We start from the raw sequence: 4955 nt of genomic DNA, 5'->3' as shown, positions 1-4955 counted from the left end.
ACCTGATGGCACAAAGACTGTTCTGCAGTGAGCCCAGCACAAGCATGAAAATCCTACAGGACTGTGAATCAGCAAGTCTTGGCTTTCAGCCTGTTCATGTGACTTGTGCTGCTCTGAGGCAACACATTTCTTGCAGGTCATATCCATAGTAACATGATCTTTGCACAGGATTGAGTGAGTGGACTATGGACCCTTGGAAGGAAAAACAGAAAGTGTGAAATGTTTCTATGATGTTTAATTCTTTAGAGTTCAGTTGTTAAATCTACTCATAGTTTTAAGGTATGATATTTGTTTCTTAAGTGTCTGGGGGCTGTTGCAGTGGAGAGGCAGCACATCCCATCCCAAACACACTTTGTGCCCTTTCTCCAGAGGAGCTGCTGCCATTGGTTTCATTTCAGCTTTTTGAATGGGGAACTTCACAATTACTTTGAAGAACTAAAAGATACAGACATTCAATGGACACTTCCTTCTCTTTCTTCACTTCCCATCCCATGATGAAGCTGTTCCCAGCACACACTGGGGAAGGAGCAAACCACAACGTGATGTTTTCTTTGCTAAAGGCCACCCAGGACTTCTCTTTCTGGGCCCAAAAAAGCTGTTGTACTTCCCCTGTGGAGGCTGGACAGGAAGGCTCAGGCAGCAGTGCTGGGAGTTTAAATAGTGGAAGATTCTGTCACTCAACTCACATGTGAAATTGTTGTTCTGGTTTTTTTTTTTTTTCCGTTCATTTATGATAAAATGTTTTTAGCGTTAATCCCAGATTGCCACACATGTAGGCAGCATCACATTGAGTATGAACTAAATCTAGAACTAAAACTAGAGCCTGCTTGTGCACACATACATTCATAATCCATGCAGAGGAAAATCCATTGTATCAGTCTGCACAGTGAAGTGGAATAATGCTCTAAGAGACAGTACTGTCATGCTCCTGAGATGTGAAATATGGGAGCACATTCAGCAAAGACCTGATTAAATGCATTTTAAATTCATCTGGGAATAAACCCATTGTGCTTTAGGGACATTGAGTCAGGCACTGATCAGCCAAAAGTGATAAATATGCTTGGACTGAGGTGCCGTAAGCAGCTAAACATTATTTATTTTTGTAATGAAATATTCTCCTTGACAGCCTAGGAAGGACAACACTGCATTCCTATGCAAAATGCAGTGAGCAGCACATTGGAGCACGACTAACAGGAATTAATGTAGCAAGTCTAACTGGAGACACCTGAATTAAGTGCCTCAAGGATGGATGTGTGATTAAAGGAAGGAATTTAGGGCTCTTGACTCAAATTTCGAGCTTTTCCATAGATGTCCTGTGTGGCTTGGGGCAAAATATGTCATCTGCAGGAGCACCCTGATCTGCAAAGCAGATATTTCTAGTGTTCCCCTACCTCAGAATTGCAAGTCTGACTACCTGAATGTCTGTCAAAAGGTCAACAAATTCAAATGTAATGTGTTCTAGAAAGGAAAAGCAGTATTGTTTCATAGACCAAGAGGTTCTGTACAAAAATTCAGATAAGGAAAAAATCCCGTATGTCAAAATACATAATGTCCTAAAAGACATCTGAGGTACAGCAGAAAATCTGGGAGCTGTGTTTAAAAATATGCCTTTGGTTCTACCATGTAAAATGGAGATCTTCTACTGAGGTGCAAAGGTGTGAATGTTCAAATCACTGCAAATGTAAGCCATGCAGGTAAATGACCTGCATGTATTACATGTCAAATGTATTACATGGCAACTAAATGCAAGGGATTTCTCCCTTCTGGAGCTCTCCAAGAGGAAGATGCTGCCAGGAGTGCCACTGTTGAAGTCCCTCTGCCTGGGTGAGTGTTTGGAGGGGCTCTCCTGCCTGAGTCAGTGCAGAGTTATGACCTGGAGCACTGTGACACCTCTGAACATGTTTCTTAAAATGCAGTTTTCCCTGGATTTCCTGGATGTCTGAGGCTCTCTGGAGAGGATGAAAAGAAACTTCAATCTCTCTGATTTTGACACCCACCCTAATAGATGCTTCCAGCTTTATTTTTTGTCAGTTGTTTTGAGAAGCCCATCTCACTGAAAAGTCAAATCCCATGAGGGGAGAACCCTTCCATGATCTGCCTGGAATACTGAAGGTACCAGGTTTATCAGGAGAGGTTTGGGAGGGGAAGGTATGGTGATACCAACTTCCCTTCTGTGCTCTCTGATCCATTCCAGTTCCTCATTAAACCCAGCTGGGTGTGCCAGGCTTGCAGCTGCAAAGAGCAAACGACCATGGTGAAAGAGCAGTGTTCCCTTGAAATTAAACCTTTGTTCTGAGATTCTGTTTATTGGTAACTTCCTAATGCAAATGTGAGGAAAAAACACATTCTGGAATCCCCATTCATCCCCAAATCCTGTCCCTTAATAGATCTGCTCTTTCCTAGCACCACACAAAAGATGTTCCCTATCTCCAGAGGTGTCTTACACACTAAGTGCTGTTAATTTCTTTCTGAGGAACATAAGTCAGAAGTGAGACTCATCACCTCTCTGCTCATACACACACAGAGCTCCTCCTCTCTCCCCCAGGGTCCCAGAGCGGACAGCAGGTCAAATAGCAGTCACAGTGGGGGAGAGGGTTGCAGCAAAAGAAAATAATGAGGAAAACATTGACTTTGCTTTTCAGCTGGCCAGGAAGAGTTGGGTGAGAGAGTTCCTTCCCTGGTGAGTGGTGGGGGACTGGGCGGTCTCCATCCAGCAGGCGACTGCAAACGTGGATGGAGACACTGAAGACTTTTTTAATAGAGGGGCTCCTTTGGAATGCCTGCTGAGGTCTGCTGGGACCCTCCCACATAAGGGTAGTGCTGGGTAATCCTGAAGTGCTGCAAATGTGGACGAGTTTTGTTGAAGCCCAAGGCCTTCTCCAAGGAATTTCCGCCCTTTGACTTATTTTAATTTTGATTTTCCCTGCTCTCTCTGCTGCCTCGTGCTCTTCACTGCACAATTATTTTTTTTTCCTTCTGTTTTCCTGTGTCATCACTGCACTTTTCTGTGCCACCATCTTGAAGCCAGATGTCATACTAGAGTCTGGAGTAAATTGAGATCGGGGTATCCATTTATTATCTTGCTGGAGGAATCCAGGAGCAGCTGCAGGAGCAGGTCATAGGAGTTTTACTTGCTCCAAATGTTGAATAAGTAAGAGTCCTCACTATCCCTCTTATACAGGAGATTGCTGCTGGTTTAAAATTTGAATGATAGAGAAACATGAGCTGGTTTGGGACATGTGTTCCCTTGAGAAAAAAAGAAAAACGGCCAAATTTAAATAGCAAGATTTTTCAGTTTAAGCTGGCTTCAAGGGCTGCTGTTTATATGAAGTGATTTTAAGAATTAGCAGGGCAGGGAGAGGAGTCCTTTGAATCTGATCCTTCATTTTTGATATTTCATTTTGCGGTTTTTGATGAGAAAAAAAAATTGCACCCTCTTGTACCCTTGGTGAACTTTCAAAAGGTTCTTCCAGCAATGTCCGTGCCAATGGCGTAATTTCAGCAGCATGACAAAAAGGAGTGGACCCTGAAATTGGGAGCTGTACCCTTCCCCCTCACCCATTGTTCTGTTGAGGTTAAAAAGCAATAGAGTCTGTCCCTCAAGTTCTTCTAGAGCTGCACAGAAAGTGCCTGGGCAAGTGTTTCTGATGTTTGCAGAGAAACTTGTTGTACTTTTATGTAATGTGTTAATCAGTGTGGGTGGGTATGATCAGATCTAGTCTTGCAAGCCTTTCCGACAACTCCCTGAACACTCCCACCTTCAGATATTAACAGATAGCACTTGCAAAAGCTCCTAAAACCCCAGTAACAGACTTAATGCAGGCAGAGCATAAGTGGGTGCATGTGTTTCAGAGAACACATCTGCTTGTAGCAGACATGAATGTGGCCTAGTGCCTTCCTCAAGCTGAAATGCAACTGTTGAGAAAAGAATACAGGGTGATCCTTGGATCATCTCTTTTGTTTTTATTTCTTCACATGGCTTTAATAAATTTAATCTAGGTAACAGTCACTTTTTTGACAGCACTGGTTCCTAAATCTTGGGTAAAGCAAGATTATATCAAATGCAGTATTTTTCATTTTTACCAACCACCAGTCCTGAGAATGAGAATATTCTGCGCTGTTCGCAGCTCTCACCTCCCCGGCACTAAGATCCTGGTATGTTTGGAGTCTGAGCAAGCCTGTCAGTCACCAGCAGCAGTTCATTCTCTAGGGAACAGAATCCTCTTTGACCTAATGCTTTTCTGAAGGAAATGCTGAGCCGTGAGAAGTGGCAGTCACAGATTCAGGGGCTTAGACAAGAGGAAAAACAACTTCACCTGCTCCCTGCAGCTCATTCCCTTCTAGCCTGTGTTTTCTGTGGGAAGATGGAAATTCAGATACTTCTTGCCCCTTTTACCACCTCTGTTCTACTGAGGTCACCTCAGCACCTGCCTTCAGTACTTCAGGAAGCTGAAGCTTCAGCACAAACCCCCTGTGTGTCTCCCAAGGAGTTGGATCACAAGGTGAGGAGGGGGAGAGCAGGCAGAGGCTGTTCTGGGGGCTGAGCTGCCCAGCTGCAGAGCACAGGTGGAAGACACAGCACAGCCCTGATTGTCCCCAGGGCCATGGAAGGCAGCCAGTCCCTGTCCCTTTCTGTCATCTTTGCTTTCAGCATCTCACCCTCTTCTGTTCCTGTGACAGATCCTGTGAGCAGAAACACACATTGACCCAGCCTGCCTGCACTGGACTAAAGGCACAAACCTCTGAGATACAAATTTGTATCTCCACACCTTCCCAAAGAGTCCAGACTTGCTAGTTCCTTATGCTCACCTTTTCTATGGGCATTTGTTACATATTAGCACAGAAAAAAATTAAGGCAAATGTGTGATGATTTTTTATGCATCATATAATGATTTTTTTTCTGTATAAAACTAGAACAATTCCTCCTTAAATGAGGGAAGAAAGTGCTGTAATTA

The sequence above is a fragment of the Cinclus cinclus genome, chromosome 23 (genome assembly GCF_963662255.1).
Source record: "Cinclus cinclus chromosome 23, bCinCin1.1, whole genome shotgun sequence".
NCBI classification, from domain to species: Eukaryota; Metazoa; Chordata; class Aves; order Passeriformes; family Cinclidae; genus Cinclus; species Cinclus cinclus.
This window is presented reverse-complemented; position numbering follows the sequence as displayed.